Source organism: Peromyscus maniculatus, chromosome 19 (genome assembly GCF_049852395.1).
Source record: "Peromyscus maniculatus bairdii isolate BWxNUB_F1_BW_parent chromosome 19, HU_Pman_BW_mat_3.1, whole genome shotgun sequence".
NCBI lineage: Eukaryota > Metazoa > Chordata > Mammalia > Rodentia > Cricetidae > Peromyscus > Peromyscus maniculatus.
In genome coordinates this window covers 71,352,440-71,373,435 of record NC_134870.1, presented here as the reverse complement: position 1 = coordinate 71,373,435, position 20,996 = coordinate 71,352,440, and the positions used below count along the sequence as shown (strand labels likewise).

The 20,996-nt window shown below is 36.8% G+C and overlaps 1 long non-coding RNA gene across 8 annotated transcripts in view; it reads left to right on the top strand.

The window, feature by feature from the left end:
• LOC121824091 (uncharacterized) overlaps positions 1 to 16,407 on the top strand; it is an 82,187-nt gene extending 65,780 nt beyond the window's left edge. For 5 of the 8 annotated variants that reach the window (XR_013046196.1, XR_013046195.1, XR_013046194.1 and 2 more), the window contains 3 exons: positions 3,722 to 3,774; positions 9,310 to 9,397; positions 15,214 to 15,418. This is a non-coding gene — a long non-coding RNA (uncharacterized LOC121824091). Of the gene's footprint in view, positions 1 to 3,721; positions 3,775 to 9,309; positions 9,398 to 15,213; positions 15,419 to 16,216 lie in introns of those variants that run through there. The other 3 variants (XR_013046190.1, XR_013046191.1, XR_013046193.1) reach the window with 2 other exon arrangements.
• Positions 16,408 to 20,996: the final 4,589 nt, after the last annotated feature.

Sequence of the window (20,996 nt, the reverse complement as noted above, 5' to 3'; positions counted from 1 at the left end):
AACTGACATTGTTATGGATGGATCTTTCATTATAAACCCTGCCGTGGACATAAGCCAGGTTGAAGGTGAATTTGTTCAAGGTCTTGGACTTTATACTCTAGAGGAGCTGAAATATTCCCCTGAAGGAGTCCTATACACCTGAGATCTGAACCAGTACAAAATGCCTTCAGTTACCGATATTCTAGAAGAATTCCATATGTCCCTGCTGACACCAACCCAAAATCCAAAAGCCATCTACACTTCTAAGGTTCCACACGTGGATTCTAAATGCTGTAACCTGTGAACCTTGGGGTTCAAGCACATAGGGCTTTTTCTAAGTTAGTGATCAAAGAGGGAAGGTTCAGTCCCTTCTGGATGAGGACACACCTGGGCTGGTGGTCCTGGGATCTATAATAAAGCAGGATGAATAAGCCATTAGGAGCAAGCCAGCAGGCAGCACTCCTCATGGTCTCTGTATCAGCTCCTCCCTCTAGGTTCTTACCTTGCTTGAGTTCCTGTCCTGACTTTCTTCAGTGATGAACAGTCATGTGGAAGCATAAACCAAATAAATCCTTTCCTCCCCAAGTTGCTTTTGATCATGGTGTTTCATCATAGCAATAGTAACCCTAACTAAGACAGTGATGATGAGATTTTTGTCTTTAAATTCATTTATGTGGTTTATTACATGTATTAACTTGTGCATGTTGAACCATCCCTTCATTTTTGGAATGAAGCCAACTGGGTCACGATGGATAGCCTTTTTGATGTATGTTTGCATTTAGTTTGAAAGTATTTTATTGAGAATTTTAGAATCTATGTTCATTGGATATATTGACCTATAGTTTTCTGTTTGTGTTGTTGTTTCTGTCCCTGGTTAGGGTACTAGAGTGACACTGGCTTTACAGAAGGAGTTGAGGAGTGCTCCTTCTGTTTCTTTTCTTTATATTAGTTGAAGAAGGATTGGCTGTAGATTATCTAAAAAAAAACAGGTGGAATTCTGTTGAGACTCCACCAGACCTGGCTTTTGTTTTTCTGGAAGGCTTTTTATTACTATTTCAGTCTTCTTTGTTGGATTTTCCTTCCTTCCTTCCTTCCTTCCTTCCTTCCTTCCTTCCTTCCTTCCTTCCTTCCTTCCTTCCTTCCTTCCTTCCTTCCTCCCTCCCTCCCTCCCTCCCTCCCTCCCTCCCTCCCTCCCTCCCTCCCTCCCTCCCTCCCTCTCTCCCTTCCTCCTTTCCTTTCTTTCTTTTTGGTGGTTTGGCTAAATCTAGAAATTTGTCCATTTTTTAAGGCTTTCCAATGTAATGGAGTACAGGTTTTTAAAAGTATTCCCTTATAATATTCTGAATGTCTTTGTTGTCTGTAGTAATATTACTCTGTTTATTTTTTATTGTTATTTTGGGTCCTCTCTTTTATTTGGTTAGTTGGGCCAAGGATCTGTCAGTCTTGTTCATCTTCTTAAAGATACAACTTTTAGATTAATTGATTCTTTGTATTGTCTTTATTTCTATTCATTAATTTTGTCTTAGATTTTCATTATATTTTGCCATCTGGGTTTGGGTTTGGTTTGTTCTTGTTTCCCCATATTTTTAAAATTACATCACTAAGTGATTTATTTGTATTCTTTCTGATTTTTTTAAATGTAGGCCCTTAATTCTATAAATTTACCTCATAGGACTGCTTTTTAATGTGTCCCAGAGATTTTGTTGTGTTTTCATTTTTATTTAGTTCCAGGAATTTTTTATTTTTTTATTTATTCTTTGACTCATCCATCATTAGTAATGGTTGTTAAATCTCCACAAATTTATATACTTACTAGAGATTTGTTTGTTCTTTATGTGAAATTTTGTTGAATTATGGCTAGACAGGATACATGAAGTTATTCAATCTTTCTGAATTTGTTAAGATTTTTTTTTTGTTGTTGTAAGATGTGGGCTAATTTAGAGAAATTTCCATGTGTATTCTTTGGTGTTTGGGTGGGATATTCTGTAGCTATCATTTAAGTCCTTTTAATGTATGATGTCATCTAATTCTGATGTTTATCTGCTACGATTTTGTCCAAACAACTCAGCTATTAGAGGAAATGGGGTACTGGAATCACCTTCTATTTGTTGGGTGATATTAATCTGTGTTTTCAGCCCAGTAGTTCACTTTTTATGATATTGAGTGAACCAAAACATTTAGAATAGTACCATCTTTTTGGGTGATTGTTCCCTTGATTAGAATGAAGCATCCTTCTTTACTTCTTCCAGTTAGATTTAATTTTGAAATCCATTTTCAGGTATCAGGAAAGTAACACCTGCTTACTTCCTGGTCTTATCTGATTGGAGCCCTTTGTCCATCTGTGCACTCTGAGGTGGTACCTATCTCTGAAGCTGTCTTTTCTTTAGACAACAGATAGAAGACTTTTGTTTTGTGGTCCATTCAGCCAGCTCATTGGGGCCATTAATATTTAAAGTTACTATCGAAAGGTAAGTGCCCATTGCAGTCATTGTGTTGTTGATTTTTGGTGTTATTGTTTATGTTCTCAGTTTTAATTTGTATTTCAGTAATTATCGCTTCCTTGGTTTCCTTTCCACAGGTTCTTGGCTATTAGAAATAATCTTCTCTTCATTTTTGGAATATTACTTCCTTATTTATTTGTTTACCTACTTGTTTATTTATAGGTGTTTGTCTGTTGGACACAAACTCTTTTTAGGCTTTTTATATCTTTGAATGTTCTTCTTTCTCCTTCAACTATGGTAGATTGTTTTATTGTATACATTAGTGTAGGTTGGCCTTCATGGTCGTTTAGGACTTGGAATACATCACTCTGGGGTCTTCTTCTTTTTTTATAGTTTCCATTGAGAAATCAGCTGCTATTTGGACAGGTTTTTCTGTATATGTGACTCATGTTTTTTTTTCTCTTGCTGCTTCTAATATTCTCTCTTTTTTTTAAAAAAATTTACTTATTATTAATTTATTTACTTATTTTACATACCAAGCACAGTCCCCCCCCCCCCCGCCCCGACTCCCCTCCCAGCCCCTCCTTCCCTTCAACACCTTCCATCCACCTCCATGCCCCTCACCCAACTCTTCCTCAATCTCTATTCAGAAACAGGCAGATCTCACATGAATTTCAACAAAACATAGCATATCAAGTTGTAATAAGTCTAAGCACCTTGCCTTGTATTAAGGTGGGTCAACCCAGCATGAGCAATAGGATCCAAAAAAGCAGAAGACTCAGAGACAGCCCCTGCTCCACTGTTAGGAGTCCCACATGAAGACCAAGCTACACAACTGCCACATATATGCAGAGGGCCTTGGTCAGTCCCACACAGGCTCCCTGGTTGTTGGTTCAGTCTCTGTGATATTTCATGAACCTAGCTTAGTTGGTTCTGTGGGTTTTGTGGGGGATGTTCTTTACCCTTCTGGCTCTTACAGCTCTTCCTCCCTCTCTTCAGCAGGATTCCTCTGCACACTTAGTGTTTTAACAATGCTATTTCATGGGGAGTTTCCCTTGTGGTCTTGTCAATTCAGTGATCTGTAGACTTCTTATATTTGTATAGGTATGTCTTTTATTAGTTTGGGGAAGTTTTTGTGTGTGTGATCTTGTTGAAGATGTGGATTATGCCATTGTTCTGGGATTATTCTCTTAAAAAATACCTATAATTAAAAAATGGGTCTTTTCACAATGTCTTATATTTTGTGCATATTCCTTTCCTCTGTCTTCATTTTTTTCATATGTTTCTCTTATGTCATCTAGATACTATATCTTGGAGTCCTCATACTATACCTTCATCTTCATTCATTCTACAGGTAAGCACCCTTCATGGGTGGATATTGCTTTCTCTGAAAGACATAGGTCATAAAATAAAAATCTCAGTGCCAGGACACTTCCTTATTGGTTAGGGAGGCTCCAGAGGATCCCCCCCACAAATATAGCTTCTTGCTATTGGCCTTGGTTGCCCACTAAAACTAAATAGTAAGACCCAATTGTTGAGGACACAATATGCTATGGCTGCAAGACATAGACAAATTAAACTGGATCTGAGCTGAAAACCCCCTCTCTGATGGCTGTGAGGGAGAAAAGTCAGCAGTGCTATTACCTGGCTGTGAACACTGCACACTGCAGTACTGACTTGTCGGGCATAATGTACCCACTGCTACAACAGTGACGTGAAGGTTATAGAGGAGCCAACTGTATTCTAATTGGATTTGAGGACTGCACCACAAGATGAAACCCATGTCTAGTACTCTCAATCTAGTTAAAAGCCCATGCATGGCTCAGGGTATCTTAGGTCCTAGGGAGTGAGTCTGTTACTTTTGTTTTGTTAAACTGACATGCTGTCAAACTGCATTCTAAACATTTATGTTTGCATTCATAGATTAGTGACACTCTCAACTTTGGTCAGAAAATCTTTTTTGTGCAGTGGGAAACTCTTAATACAATGATTCATAATTGGCCAAAGTGTTGAGACAAAAGTGCCTGTGAGTTTTCAGTTCTAAATGGGACATTGATAACAATCCCTGGCATCATACTCAAGGAACATTGCAAAAAAGAGTAAGAAAGAATGTGTGATGGCTGATCTTGGTTTTCAACTTGACTACATATGTTATTAACTAAAACCCAAGCAGCTGGGCATGCTTATGATGAATTTTCTTGACTGGATCCTTTGAGGTAAGATGACCCACTCTAAATCTGGGCCATACCTTCTGGTGGCAGCCTACATAAAAGGACATTGATGAAGGAATGTTGGAAAATATTATTTTAAGGCGTGTTACTTTTGTAGATGTTGCATTTGTTTAACTCTGTGAAGCTGTGATACTGTGCCTGTCTAAAACACCTGCTGTTCTAATAAAGAACCGAGCAACCAATAGCAAGGCAGGAGAAAGGATAGTTGGGACTGACAGGTAGAGAATATATAGAAGGAGAAATCTGGGAGGAAAGAAGAAGGAATGAGAGAGGAAGGAGGAGGACACTAGGGGCCAGCCACCATCCATACCCAGCTCAACAGCCAGACACAGAGTAAGAAGGAAAGAAAAGACATACAGGAATAGAGAAAGATAAAAGCCCCAGGGCTAAAGCCAGATGGGATAATTTAAGTAAAGTTGGCTAGAAACAAGTCAAGCTAAGGCTGGGCATTTATAATTAAGAATAAGCCTCCATATATGTATTTATTTGGGAGCTTGGTGTTGGGCCCTCCAAAAGAGCAAAAACTACCAACTTCAAAGGAAACTTGCTTTTTGTCTGCTTGGCCTCATTTTTTTTTTTTTCCTGGGAAATTCATCTATCCTGTCTCTGAGTCATGCTTTTGCTATATTAGAACTTGATTCTTTGGGATTCCAATTTAGACTGAAGACTAGCAGTTCTCTAGAACTTCCTTTGGACACCAGTACCAGATGGGAACTGCTAAGGTATCCAGTCTTATGGACCGAACAACTACCAGGTCATTGGCCCTTCTGCCAGGAGACATCCATTGTTGAATTATTCAGACTACAGCCTGTAACCCCACTTTAATAACTCTTTTTTAAATATATATATGGAATGTGGTGGTTTGAATGGGAATGGCCCCCATAGGTTTGGATATTTGAATACTTAACCCTAGTTGATGAAACTGTTTGGGAAGGATTAGGAGGTATAGCCTTGTTGGAGGAGCTGTATCACTGGGGGTGGGCCATAAGGTTAAAAAGACTTGAGCTATTTCTGGTTTCACTCCCTGTCTCATGATGTGAGCTCTCAGCTATTGTTCTATGCCTGCCTGCCTGCCTGATGCTCTGCTACAACTTTCTGAAGCTATAAGGCCCAAACACATGCTTTCTTCTATAAGTTGCCTTGGTCATTGTATCTTATCACAGCAATAGAAAATTAACTAAGGTAGAATATAAGATCAGAGGTTGAGGAAGAGTGATGTGAAATGCTGTCTTCTAGAAATGACATGGCCGATGCCCTCACAAATTCACTGCAGTTAAGGACACCTACGCAAGTCCTGTATAAGATCAAGGCCACAAGGTCAGCCAACATTCCAGCATACAGTACTTATTGCACTCAGTGAGGAGTGAGGGGAATGTGGAGGTGAGGAGGGGATATGTTTTAGGGACATGTCTGGAGGAGCTAGAGGGGGAAGTTTGAAGTGGATAGGATTAAGATTATAAAAGAATAAATAAAATATACTTAAAAATTATAACATGAATATATCACTTTACATTCTGATTGACAATATATGAATGTCTCTCTCAATATTGAATTCATCTTTTTAGAGTCATCCTAATGGGCACACGTCATTCATATTTGTGTCTATTTTTCAACAACTTGACAAGCACCTATAAACATGATATGAAACAGAAATAGATCAATGGTTAAAATAACTGTCATTCATAAACATCCACTTAAATTTTTTTGTTTAAAATTATCTTATTAAAGTTATTTTTGTCTTCTATTTTTGTTATCTATCAGTATCTTTCTTGTAAATACCAGAGTTAAATAAAACACTTTATTAATTCTTGCAGGTCTTTTTTAAATTGTGCATCATGGGTTATACAGAGTCACATATATTGACTCTTAATAAGAATTATTTTAATGTGCTTTGATTTCATCTGCATATTTTTCTCATTTCCCCCTTTGTTTTTGATTTCAGGCACAATTTTCTGCTTTCTCTCAAATCATAGGCTTTTCAGATAGACATGAAAAGCAAAATCAGACAAAAAGCAATAATCCTTTTCTTAGAACCGAGTGAAACATTAATGTGAGAACACTCTGGAAACTCAAGAGTGGCTTCCTTCATAAATCTCCTTACACAAATCAAACATGGAAATTCTCCATAAAAGAATGTAAAGATAGACTCTCCAGTTTATATGGCATCTATTAAATGAAAGATAATTTATATTAGGTATATACTATTTCTAAATCTTCTAATGTTTATGAAGAGAGAATTTTCATTGTGTAATGAAGTAAAACCCAGGGAACTTAATACTTCTAAAGTCACACACCTAGGGCTGGAGAGATGGTCAGTGGTTAAGAATGCTTGCTATTACCCTGGAACACCAGAATTTGGTTCTTAGTACTTACACTGTGGCTCACAAGTTAACTCCAGCTAGAGTGGATCCAGATGAATTCCTCTGGACTCTTTAGGCACAGACATAGTGCGCACGCGTGTGCGTGTGCACACACGCACAGACACACACACACACACACACGAGAGAGAGAGAGAGAGAGAGAGAGAGAGAGAGAGTCTGTGTATGTTTCACATTAATAAAAATAAATTTATAAAGTAATACATCTAAAAAATAAAACAAAGATACATTCCAACATGCATTTTATTACAGAGACCATACTTTTAATTTCTTCATCTTAATATTCAGATAATATTCAGTAGTGATCAGTTAATATCATTTCCCTTTTTTGTCCATTATACTGTGTGAATGTGTATAGAATGCTTTCATTTAAAAAATATTTTGCTGCAACAAGCACAAGCTGTTCTAGCAGAGAACATGACCTGTTCAAGACAGACATTGGGAGGAACATCAACATCTTTCCACAATGTCAAAATGATTGGAAAGACCAAAAAGAGATGTATTTTATAGTCCAGAAAATGGTGCAGTGGGTTTTTAAATGTATTGTCAGAAAACAGAACATCAAAGGGAATGAGAATATATTTATGTCTTTTACAATAGACCCAAAGCCAACTGAGACCAATGAAGACTATCGCCTACACAGGACAAGAACAGTGCATTTATGTCCTCATGGCATGTGACTCAACACCAGGGCTCAGTGGCAGGTGCCTTCATCCAGGATTAAACAAATGTGACTGTACTAGTGACTTCAGTTTCTACTTGTGGGAAGCAGTAGCTTGAGTGTGAAACATTTTCACTTTGAACAGTGCACTATAGCCTGTAATTGACAGAGGCTTTTACAGTAAACCCTCCATGGTATTACTATAAATGATGACCTCGATACTCGCATGCCCCACCAGTGTATTAGCCGACATTCCAGCAAAAGCAGACGCATCTGTTTAAGATTCTTACCCAGTCAGTTGTATTTGATTAATGTTCTTGAGTGAGGCCAGATATTGTCAGGCTTTTAGCTAACTCTGTCAAATCTCTATAAATACAATAACTTATCTAATTGTAGCAAGGTTTAGAGGACTTGTAAAAACTTTATTATTTACACAAGCCAAATTTTTGTACTTGTTATGCAGAAATCATTAAACAATTGCATCATTTCTAGAATATTCCAAATCAAATCATACTGAAAATCCTTACCATATGCCCATTTTCACAGGGCAAGGCTTTTAGTTAGCATACAGAAAAAGAGAAACAAACAAAACCCCACATCTGTGTTTGTTTATTGCAAGTATAAATAGTTGACGTGAGGGGAAGAAGCCTCAACTGTACGTGAAGCAGTTTTCTCAGCACCCTGTTGCTTGAGATAAACTTTATGGAACTCTGTAGTGTGAACACATATGAACAACACAAGAATGAGAAGAATGAGTAATTTTTTAAGAGGTTGTTTATTTGAAAAGTTAATGGGGAATGTTCTCTTCAGGAAGAAATTATATTTGTGTTTTATTGGGTAACTAATGTTCTAAAATGCACTCCAGTAGTTTGATTTTCTGCCATCATATTTTTAATTGGAGTCTGCAGAAACAAGTTCAACAGATTTTTAGAAATTATAAAAATATGAGGAGACCGCATATCTGTAAGAAGAATCTTTTGTTTTTTTTAAAATAAGTATATCTTGTACAGAATTATTTCTTACTAGCTCATCAGGTCTTCTTTTTCTTTACATTTTTTACTTTTTCTTTGCAAATTGTTGTTCAACTATGATAAATGGTTAAATAACAGCAAAATGTAGATGAGATTATGATAAAGCTTGCTTTGAAAGCTTGTTAGCTAACCTATTATGATTTCATTTCAGCAAGTAATTGGGTGGGCAATGATGCAGGGGCTGAGGCCTCCTCTGCCATAAGTCTAAGTGGAGTGTGTGTGAGTGTGAGTGTGTGTGTGTGTGTGTGTGTGTGTGTGTGTGAGAGAGAGAGAGAGAGAGAGAGAGAGAGAGAGAGAGAGAGAGAGAGAGAGAGAGAGAGAGAGAGAGAGAGATGTGGTACACAAGGGCTAGTTGGAAATTCTGAATGTGGAAACCACACTTTGGATATATAGGTATATCAGACTCAGTTCAAATTAGAATCCTTACAACTGAAATGGCAGAATCTAAGGTTTACTTTTTATACCATGTTTAACAATGTTGATGGATACCATGGTATTTCTAATCTATAAACTGTAATTGACATGGGAAAAATGCTTGTTTTAGTCAACAGAGTCCAAAATAAAGCTTTTTGTCTTTTGTTTTCACAGGAGACTTTGCTCAGTGTATAGTGCCTCCAGTTTACACTGTATTGCCTATGAAGCTGCATCTGGCATCTTCTTCGTATACGTTAAAGAGGTAACTCAGCTTCATTATTTTCCTTTTGATGAAAATGATGCTTAAAATCTTGAGTATTTGTGAGAAGTCAAGAAGAGTGTTGCTGGCTAAGCTGTGTCTACCTTGTGCATATGCTTTTATTTGTCTGTCCTTTTGATCATCAAGAAAATGGTTGTGATGGGAATAGATACATGGAAAACCACAGAGAGACATCTGGGATGTTAATAGATACACAGAAGAAAGTTTCTCTAAATTAATGCTTGAATCTAAGTCAGTTTGTTGCTTACATGTGTTTATTTCCATACACAAAATAATAAATTAAAACTTCCTTAAATATTCCCACATGGTTAGCATGGTTGGCACCAGAAGACAAACTTGAATTGTATTTCTTTCTCTCCTCAGCTTGTTGGCTTTGGGTAAGCTAATTTTGTTCCCGTGTCCCAGTTTCTGCTTCTGTAAGGTGAAACAGTCCTAAGGAATAATTTCTAACTCTCTCTGAAATTGAACATTTTGTGATTTTTCTTTTAAGTATGTGTTGCGTAGAATCATGCTTTAGCTCACATAAAGCACATTTCAGCCACAATCAAGTATTAACCACAGCTGAATCTATTCGATTACATGTTTGTAATTACTGTGCTCTCTGCACCTCCTTGACGTCCCATGGCTAAGATGTGCTAAACCACCAGCTCGTTAATCCTGGATCAAAGTCTTAACTTCAAAACAAACATGTTTGATCATAAACAAACATCCATAACACAATATTCAAATTTTACTGAATTCTGAATTAATGGAAGATGAATATTTTGTCACATGTCAGTAAGAGACTCTCTTTGTGAAAGGTTCTTAGATGGACTATTGCACAACCCCAGGACAATAGGATGTATTCCTTCAGAGTACCATTTAGCATCGGGGTTCATCTTTTTAAAAAGTGAAAACAACCAGGTTTGCTAAACTTTTGTTATTTTACATTATTCAAGTGGGTGTTAGACTAGAAGTCTGCAATCCAAACTCTGATTTGAAGTAATTATTTAAACTTTTTCAAGGCATGCAACACTCCTGTGCTCTAATCCTCCATACTAAATGAGCATGTAACATTGAGATTTTACAGGGGCACATGATATCCCATAGCAGTAACCTTTACACTTCTTTTTTTATGTAAAAAGTTAAAATGTTTTCTCCTCTAATGATTTGCCCAACTCCTTAAGGCAAAAACCATACAGATGAAGACTTGATATCTCACTACAGTAACAATAGGAATGGCCGTGTATCTATTAGTACATATGTGGATGTTCCCAGGAAAAGAGATTATCCCAAAAAACAAATGCAAGGAAAAGAATCAAAACTCCTGAAAATCATTTGTGTAATTGTTAGCTATAGAAAGCTGAGTCAGTGTTGCTTCTACATTATTAAGAAATAAAACCATCTTGGCACTTTTTTTTTTATTAAACCCAGAGCTTTCCATTTATATAAATAGGAGGAAGGATCTTTTCTTTTTGCAATAAGTTTGTTCTGTTATGGAACATTTATTCTTTTCTATCTATGGTCCTAACTACAACCTGAACTTTGTGCTAATGATTTCAGCTACAGGCTCAGATTCATTTATTTCTCCATTTTCCAAATCATTAAAATTAGGTCCCTTTCCTGAAGGTTTTCCAGCAAAGAGAAACCCAGTTCTCTTTAATTAAATCCAGTGGCCTGAAACACCAAAGAGATGTAAACTCAGGGGATTCCAACAGGAAAAGGCTGCTAGATCAAAGGAAATGCTCACATGGTAACAAGATCCGAACATGAGTTAGAATAATCCCTGGAGAAAAAGCAAATGAACAAATGTAAAGTCCTACAACCTTCCCTGCAAAATGAGACTGTAGTGTTGACTGTATACAGGACTTGGAGAAAGACGTACTTCACCTTTTTGAGCTCAAGTGTTCTCATCTGCACTGTGGGATGATGATACCCAGATCCTGGGTTGTTCTTTTAATTTAATAAAATATTGGAATGAAGAAAGAACCCCATTTAACTTTTGGTCAGTGTCAAAGGTTCAATATCTATCAGTCTTTTTGGGTATATGATCCACAACTAAATAGTACCATATTCATATTTCAAATAAAGAAAATGAAATGGAAGGAAGGTGAAAAAAATCACTGGATGTCCAGTTTTACACAGGTAATCAACACAAGTGAAAATCACTATTTAAATGTACTATGTGTCTGTGATGCCCCAAGAAAGCACATTATTCACAATAATCTTTGGTTTCTTCTACAAGACTCTTAATAAATATTACTTGAATTCCTTAAAAAATTTCTAAGGCAAGCTAGAGCAAATCATTCAAAAAATCTCAACTTGCCATCATGTGTAGGTACCTCAGAACTGTAGCAACTACATCAACTACCTATTTATTGATACAGTACCTGAATGAAAGAAAAAATTTTGAGGCTAACAGTTCTAATTTCATACCCTGGCTTAACTAAACTGGCTCATTGGGCCTCTTGGCACATATACTATTGGCTTAATATCTATTTTCTCATATATTCAAAGACAATTCTAAAGCCTCACCATATATTTGCTCTGACATTTAAGTGAAGGTATTTGACTTAGGCTAACAATACTTTTTTATTTAATTTGTCAGCTAAAATCTCTTTAAATGGTAGAATGAATGCATTTTTATTGTTTGATAATTTGGTACATACACTTTTTATTCCCAACTTCATATTCATGCTCTCTCTGTCTTTCTCTGGCAAAAAACCCACTGGGTTCTTTTAGTGCTGCTTATGTGTGCATGATGTAGGAACACCTATTGGTGCTTGGGTACCTAATAGTCCCCTCATCCTTGAAGAATACTCATTTCCCCACCCTAAGCTCCCATAAATTGCCAATAGCTTCTCAGCGAGGGCTGGGACCTCAAGAATAAATACATTTTAAAGACAATAATGGTAGGAGAAATAGAAATGTATATTAAATTGACGAACTCGGCAAGGAATTTCTAAAATTGAGGCAAAAGATCTCATTAGCTGCACAGAGTAATAGGACTAGAAACTATCATTTCTCCAATGCCAGTCAGAAGACTACAGGAATGACAAAGAATATCTATTTGGAGAAATCAGATGGATGTGATTAATGTGTGGACAAAGTAAATATACCTCTGAAAGAGGTACTTATAATAGTTTAATGAAATGAAAGACCAAAAGAAGCTGGAGAACAAATAAAATGTCATTGTATAAGACCAACAATAAAATTCATAAATAGAAATGAGCACAATGGAAAAATAAGATAATACATATGCATTTGTGGTTACTCCTGAACTGGGAGCATGAATATGTAAAGATCAGAAAATGGAGTCACCTGCTTTCAAGCTGTGTAGACACTTTCATGCAGCTTTTAAGGTGACAGGCAACACAAACAATTTTATAATAAAATAAAGTATTTCTACAGGTCACATCTCTAGTTACTTGGACGAATTTAAAAGCTCACTTTCTTTACTACTTAGGATAGGTATATGAAAAAATATAGATCTCAAATCTCAAAAACGTGTATGGAAGCATGTGAGCATCTATACACGCATAGAAGTAGATGTGGTACTATGTGCACAGAGGACCAGCAGGAAGAGGAAAGGAAGAGGAAAGGAAGAGGAAGAGAGGATGGTGGAGGTGAATAAGAGCAAAGTACATTGTGTAGATGTACAGAATGTTGTAATAAAACCTACCATTTTGTAATGAATGTATGCTGATAGAAAGTTATACTTCATAGTAGTGTAGCTGAAGTTTTCTCTGGTCCTGCCCATCCCCACAGACCACATAGCTGCTTATAAAATAATCACTCAGAAGATTATATTAATTAAAACTGCTTGGCCATTAGCTCAGGCCTACCACTGACTAGCTCTTACATTTAAACTAACCCATAATTCTTATTAATGTTTAGACACATGGCTTGGACCTTTTCTCAGTTCTGTCTTCACATCTTGCTTCCACTGTGTCTGGCAGCTCTCCTGACTCAGCCTTCCTGTTCCTAGAATTCTCCTCTCTGCTTGTCCCACCTATACTATTCTTCCTGCCTAGTTACTGGCCAATCAGCGTTTTATTTATCAACCAAATCAGAGCAACACACACTCAAAGCATACAGAACGACATTCCCATCATAGTAGAAAAAGCCCATAGATGGCATGTCATAGACTCTACATTCTAGACTTTAGAGTGCTTGCCTGTATGAAGCCTGCACATGATAGAGACTCTCCATGTTACAGCTTGGATGGGTGAAGAATACATGGAGTCCTATCTGTAGCTGAGGAGTTACTGGTAATTAATGAGAGTTGGGGCAGAGGGAGTCATTCTTTCCAGTAGTAAAGGTGCACATGATCTAGAAAACAGCTACATACCCACACGCATGCAAGCAGCTTATGAACTGAGCTATATTTTAAAGATATTATGTAATTATATTAAAATCCCTAAAAATAAAAAAAAACCTTTAAAAAGGCATGGAAATAGGAGGAGATTGTATTGAGAAGTTCCCAAAGGCAGTGGGAGGGCTGTAAGAAAGAAAGATAGTGGATCATAAATAAAAAGGAAAAATTTCCACCCTTTAAAAAATAGTTTGTATGAGCATCAATGTCCTGTTCTTGTTCCAATTGAAGGTGTTTTACAAGTACCATGTGTTTAAGTTATTAACTTCTTTTGTCAATTGCATACCTGAGGATATTAACAAGTAATTTCCACAATACATGTTTTGTTTTATTGAATATATATATATACACACACACACACACAATACGTGTGTGTGTATATGTGTGTGTGTGTGTGTGTGTAGTATCTATACCACATACTCTTGTTGATATGATACACAAATCATGAATTCACCAAGAATTTTGGCTCCAAAAAATTCAGAAGTCCATTATATTGCCAATATTGCAATTTTATTCCTGTTGATTTCATTTTCTATCTTCAGACAATTGTCAATTCTTTCCTTCAGACAGTTTTTATATATCCATATGGTCAGTATTTATTTGCTATAATTTCTGCATGCTATAAGCATAGTATTTTAGAAATCATGTGCTAAAACAAGGTAACATCTATACTTAGAAGACAACTTAACAGCACACTTGAAAGCTCTAGAACAAGAAGAAGCAAAGTCACCCAGGAAGAATAGATGCCAGGAAATAATCAAATTGAGAGCTGAAATCAATAAAATAGAAACAAAGAGAACAATACAAAAAATTAATGAAACAAAGAGTTGGTTCTTTGAGAAAATCAACCAGATAGACAAGCCCTTACCCAAACTAACCCTTTCCACTAGATAAAAAGTCATGTGTTTTGGGCTGGCGAGACAGCTTGCTCAGTGGTCCAAAGCACTTGTTCTTGCAGTGAGGCAGCGATCTATTCCCAGAACTGACATGGTGCCTTTCAACCATCCAATAAATTCAGTTCTGAAGCATCTAACATTCTATTCTGAACTCTGTGGGCATCAGGCAAGCCCATGGTGCATATGTGTAGAAATACATGAGGGCAAAACACTCACACACATAAATCTAAAAACATTTTTTTTTTAAAAAAAAAACTGATCACTTAGGTTAGAATAAAATAAAATGAAAAACAGCCTTTGCTGTGAAGGCTATCTATAACAATCTTATCCACGTGTTTATAAAATACATACTGAGTTTCATGTACTGTATTCGTTAATTTTTGCCAACTTGACACAAACTAGATTCACCTGGGAAGGAGCCTCTATCAGATTGGCCTGTGGATATTAACTGAGAATTAAGTTGGAGTTTGATAGCTCTAGGAGACTAATAGGTGGATCAAATACTAACCACAAATGTTAAGACCATCTCTACTTATGCTTTTTTTCAGCAAAAGCCAGCTTCCTGTGGATTTCACTCTTCAACTTGTCAGTGTCCAGACCCTCTGATCTCCGTAACTGCCTCTCTGATTATCCCCTCAGTCAGGGGCTTTGGTTGGCCAAACTGAAGCTCCCAGTGCTCTGTATGTTCCCTCATCTCAGGCTCCAGAGTACCTCAGTTTTTAATAATAGATTGTCTGTCTAGGTGGTACCATACATTGCCCTTTGAGTCATACAGTGTGACAAAATAGGATTTCTCTCTACTGCTGACCTGTCCTCTAGAGGAACCACAAGAACTTACAATGGGGTTTATGGGTTTTGAAAACTGCTTGCAGAGACAGCTGACCCCAGCTCGTGGGAGCTCACAGACTCTAGACTGACAGCTAGGGAACCAAACTAGGAACCAAAATAGGCCCTATGCATGTGGGTAACAGTTGTGTAGCTTGGTTTGTTTGTGGGGCTTTTAGCAGTGGGACCAGGATCTGTCCCTGGCACATGAGATGGCTTTTTGGAACCTATTCCCTATGATGGGATGCCTTGCTCAGCCTTGATGCAGGGGGGCGGAGCTTGGTCCTGCTTAAACTTGATATGACATGATTTGTTGACTTCCATGGGAGGTCTTTCCCTTTCTAGGGAGTGGATGAGGGGTGGGTAGAAAGGAGATGAGGCGGAGGAGAGGAGGGAGGGGAAACTGTGGTTGGCATCTAAAATAAATAAAACATTTTAATAAAAAAAATTGTGTGCTTGTCCTGAGGCAAGACTTCTAAGCATTAACTTGGCTTACCTTCTGGAAGTGGCTTCTCTATCTTCCTGCCAGCCACATAACTGCACGGGCAAGGTTGTGCTTGGCCTGTTTCTTTGTCAAGAGTAGTTGTTTCTGATTTTTTTCTGATACTTTCCCGCTAATTCATGGGTATCTAAAGCCTTTATTCTGTTTCTTTCTTTGAAGTAAAGTGCATTTTACTCTTCTAAGCACAGTATGAATAGTAAGAATATAACTTTCTCTTCCACCAGCTCACACAGAAACACCTTCTAGCTTGCCATCTTACCTGGAAATCTGGATCATGCAAATGTTATCAGAAGATTAAATAAACTGTTTTGAAATGTACCACAAAACCATCTGATGAACCCTCTATTAATGATAAAAATATTAGACACTAGCCTGGCAATGGTGGTGCATGCCTTTAATCCCAGCACTTGGGAGGCAGAGGCAGGTGAATCTCTGTTGTAGAATATTATTTTAAAGTATGTTACTTTTGTTTATGTTGCATTTGTTTAGCTCTGTGAACCTGTGTTACTTTGCCTGTCTAAAACACCCGACTGGTCTAATAAAGAACCAAATGGCCAATAGCAAGGCAGGAGGGGGAGCTGGCAGGCAGAGAGAATATATAGGAGAACTTTGGGAGGAGAAGAAGAGAAGAGATGGAGGAGTGAAGATCTAGGAGCCAGAGAAGGAGAAGGACTCCAGGGCCCAGCCACCCAGCTACACAGCAAGCCATGGAATAAGAGTAAAATTTACAGAAGAGAATGGGAAATGCCCAGAGGCAAAAGGTAGATGGGATAATTTAAGTTAAGAAAAGCTGGCTAGAAACTAAGCCAAGCTAAGGCCGGGCATTCATAAGTAATATTAAGCCTCTGTGTGTGAATTTATTTGGGAGCTGGGTGATAGGTCCCCCACAACAGTAAAAAAATAACCAACAACATATCTCTGTGAGTTTGAGGCCAGCCTCATCTACAAAGATTGTTCTAGGACAGCCAGGGCTACACAAATAAGCCCTGTCTTGAAAAACAAGATAAGACAAAATAAAAATGTTAGATACTAGGTAAAAAAAAAAAACAATTCCAAACATTTCTAAAAGATGCCTATTAGCTATCTAAATACAAAATTATTTTGGTAAAAATTCAAAACATCCAGGAATGTCTAAGTACTGCCATCTGAAGCCTTAACTAATTATTCTTTATCAATAAAAAATCAAGGGTTAGATATTGGGGTAAAAACCTGGAAGATCAGAGAAGCAGAGCAGCCATCAGTGACTTCTTGCCTCTTCCATTCCTTCATTGTTACTACTTCTTGTCTCCTATCTGTCTACAGTCCTCCAAACCTCTATGGGTTAATTTTCAGCTTGTGGTTAACTCTGCCCTATGACTCCAAGCAAGCTTTATTTTTCAGAACACAATCAAAACATCACATTACATTTCCCCCTTTTTGTCAAAATAATAAGTGAAGGTTCTAACTATCATAGTAAAACTATATACAAAAGTACAGTGACTATATACAAATATATACAGATAAGAATTACATTAACAATGTCCAGCCCATTTGCATTTGGCAATGTCAGAGAAAGTATTCCATTATCTATCCTATCTTGGTGACTTCAAAGTTTTGTACCTAATTCACTTTCTATCCTAACTTGCATTACCAATGCAAAACTATCTTTTTATGTCTCTCAACCTTATACACTTTACACCTCTTTTGTGCGTTTCTTTTCTGAATTTGGTAACAAGGAAAACTATAACTATAGATATCTAGTCTTCAACTTCATCAGAGACCTGAGAAGGATATAATATTACCTGAATAAACAGGATATACAGAGAAAACAACTTCCAAAACTAAGAAATGACAGAAAGAGCTGGCTGCCTGAACAGTCACCCAAGGTTCCTCCATAATGTTGGGACATCCATCTTTGGTCTGCAGGCCTAGAACATCTGACAGACTTTTCTGTGAGGCAGGATTTTTGAAGGACTATCCTACCTTGTGTTGGCAAAATTTGGCAGTCACTTTCTTTTGTGTCCTCCTTGTCCAATTTGGACAGCACACTGTCAGCAATTGAGAGAAGGGCAGTTTCTTGCCTAGTGGATAACTTTTGCCATAAAGAAAGTAAACTCTATATGGAGTTTTTTTGATGCCCATCATCATCTCTGAAATAGATTGGTGCTGCCAGGAACAGATATGTCTCATTGTCATAAAAACCTTATGTTCTTAAAACATCTTAAATGCATATTCTGTAGATCTCTGAAGTGTTTGAAGACCATCTATCTAAAATACATCTGTTTGACCTTGATAACATACCTAACATGACTATAAGTTTGGTTGTGACAGCTGACTATTAACCTGCATTTCTTTATCTGTTATCCTAAATAGTTTGTAATAATAACTTTCAAGGACTAGAAATTTACACTATGTTGTTAAATGAGCTGTATAGGTATAATATCTTGAACAAGAGCAGAAATATATGTACAGTAGGTTCTAACAAAAATAACATTAAATTTGTATCAATACACAAAAATATCTTTAAAAAAGTAGAAACATATATATATGTATATATATTATAACAAAATAACCTCAAATTTGTATAAATATACAAAAATCCATATCAATATAAAATATTTAAAAATAGCAGTTGCTTTTTTGGTTTAAAAGTAGATTCGATAATTTATCCTTTTATCCTGTCATTCCTATATCCCCCTTTTTTCTTTTCAGAACAAGATCTCTGAATCTAATCTCCTTTGTTCAGCTTTTTTCCTGTCCATTACCAATAACAACTTGTAACCAACCCCCTAAACAATGACAAATGTCCATAACCCATTGAAGGACCAAAAACCACCCACCTCAACCTCCTGGGAATGTGGGTGTTGCATTCTTAAAATTACTTCCTGTTGCCGGGCGTTGGTGGCGCACGCCTTTAATCCCAGCACTCGGGAGGCAGAGCCAGGCGGATCTCTCTGAGTTCGAGGCCAGCCTGGGCTACCAAGTGAGCTCCAGGAAAGGCGCAAAGCTACACAGAGAAACCCTGTCTCGGAAAAACCAAAAAAAAAAAAAATTACTTCCTGTTGTCTGCAGGCAATGGCATCTTTAGGGGACTCTGAAAAATTTTGGGATAATTGTAAAGTAGTAGGAGTGCTAGCTTTATTATTTGGTGTCCAGTCTCTGTGTAATAGGAAAGTGCAGGGCTTATCTCAAATCCTGGCTAGAGTAGTATGTGAGGCTGGACCACCTCAGCTAGCCACCTTGAAATTAACCTGAATTGTTTGTTGTCCAAATCTGATCTTTGGGTGGTGTTTGTCAGCTTAGTGGTATTACCACAATCCAGGTGGAATCGTCCTTGTGGGGCCCCATCCTCCTTTTGGGACTTCAAAGGTCACTGTTAGGCATAGTCATGGTTCATTGCAGAAAACTTAAACATTTTAAATGCCATATGCAGCAGATCTCGAAGAGGTTAAAGGATGATAATTTGCTATGTACATCCAGAATACAAAAACTTAATTCCTAGTTACTTGATAGAGACTGAAACCCCAAATCATGTACAGGAAGCTAGATGGAGCCTTTTTATAGAATCAGTTAGTACTCTATATGACCATTAATATCATGACAAAAAGTTATAAAATAAATTTATATATATAAAATAAATTTTTAGATAATATTTATATCTTAAGAAAAGTTTCAAGGAGTCAAAATAGAACCAAATAATTATGAGATTAGTGGCAATAGAATAGTCCCTTAATTTTGGTTTTTCTTCTGTCCCATCATATTAGGTGGCTCTTCTGACATGAGACAGATTTTGGATTTTCCTTTAACAAGCATGCTTGGATTAGAGAAGAAGAGAGTCATGCTCCAACTTTAAAGCCAGCTTTAATTTCTAATTGATCTGGAACTACAGAAAGACCATTTGTATTATGTGTCTGTAGAGAACAGCAAAAACAAACATTTGGGAAGATTTATGAAATTTTATCCTGCTAGAAATGTGATATTATACCAATAGGCTAATTTACTCTTTATCTTGGGACATTTTCTCTGGATGATTTGTCCTTTTTCTTCAGATGTCTCATTTGTCCAGTGTCTTCAGATTCCTTAGCTGGATTTCTTCATTCTCCTAGAAAGACAAAAAACAAAACCCTGCCTCAACCTTAACTTTGAGGAGGTTCTCTTTGGGCAAGTTATATCTGATCAAATGAAAAGCATCTGTTAGTCTTATAAGTTAGTTTAGATTGAATGGCCACGCTGTTTGATGAAGTATCACCTCTTTTAATCAAGAGATCTCTCTTGTTCGAATCTAATTTTTATCAATTTTGATGGTATCTATAGCTTCTTTTCTCCTGAAAAAACAAAAGCAAAACCTCTTCCTCAATGTAACACAATATTCTGGTTTCCATTCTGAGGTCAGCACATTCTTAAAGTATACAGGCTGATTTAATTCAGCAGTTTTTTTCTGTTATCCAATATCTCTCTGCAGCTGTATTTCCTTTCTAATTAGTATTTAGAAAATTTAAATTTAATAAAGCATTGTTCAATCTATCTCTGGGTTCTTTATTACCCATTTTTGTTTATTAAGCATATGTTTTAGAGTTCAGTTATATCTTTCTATAACTGCTTGCCCTGTAGAATTGTGTGGAATACTTGTAATATGCTTTATGTTGTAATATGCAAAAAAAACCTGTTTAATTTTCTAGAGATATATGCTGGAGCATTGTTAGTCTTAATTTGTACAGGTATCCACACAATGGCCATAACTTCTGAAAAATGTGTAATTAGAGAATCAGCCTTTTGAAAACTCAAAGCAGTTGTTCACTGAAATCCTGAATATGTATCTATTGTATGTTGTACAAATTTTATTTTTCCAAACTCTGCAAAATGAAATGCATTCATTTGCCAAATTTTATTTCTTTGAGTACCCTTTGGACTACTTCCTACAGGTAGTGGAGTTTGGTTATACAAAGAACAAGTAGGACATTTCCTTATAATTTCTTTGGCTTGTTGCCAAGTGATGGAAAATATTCTTTTAAACCTTTGCTATTA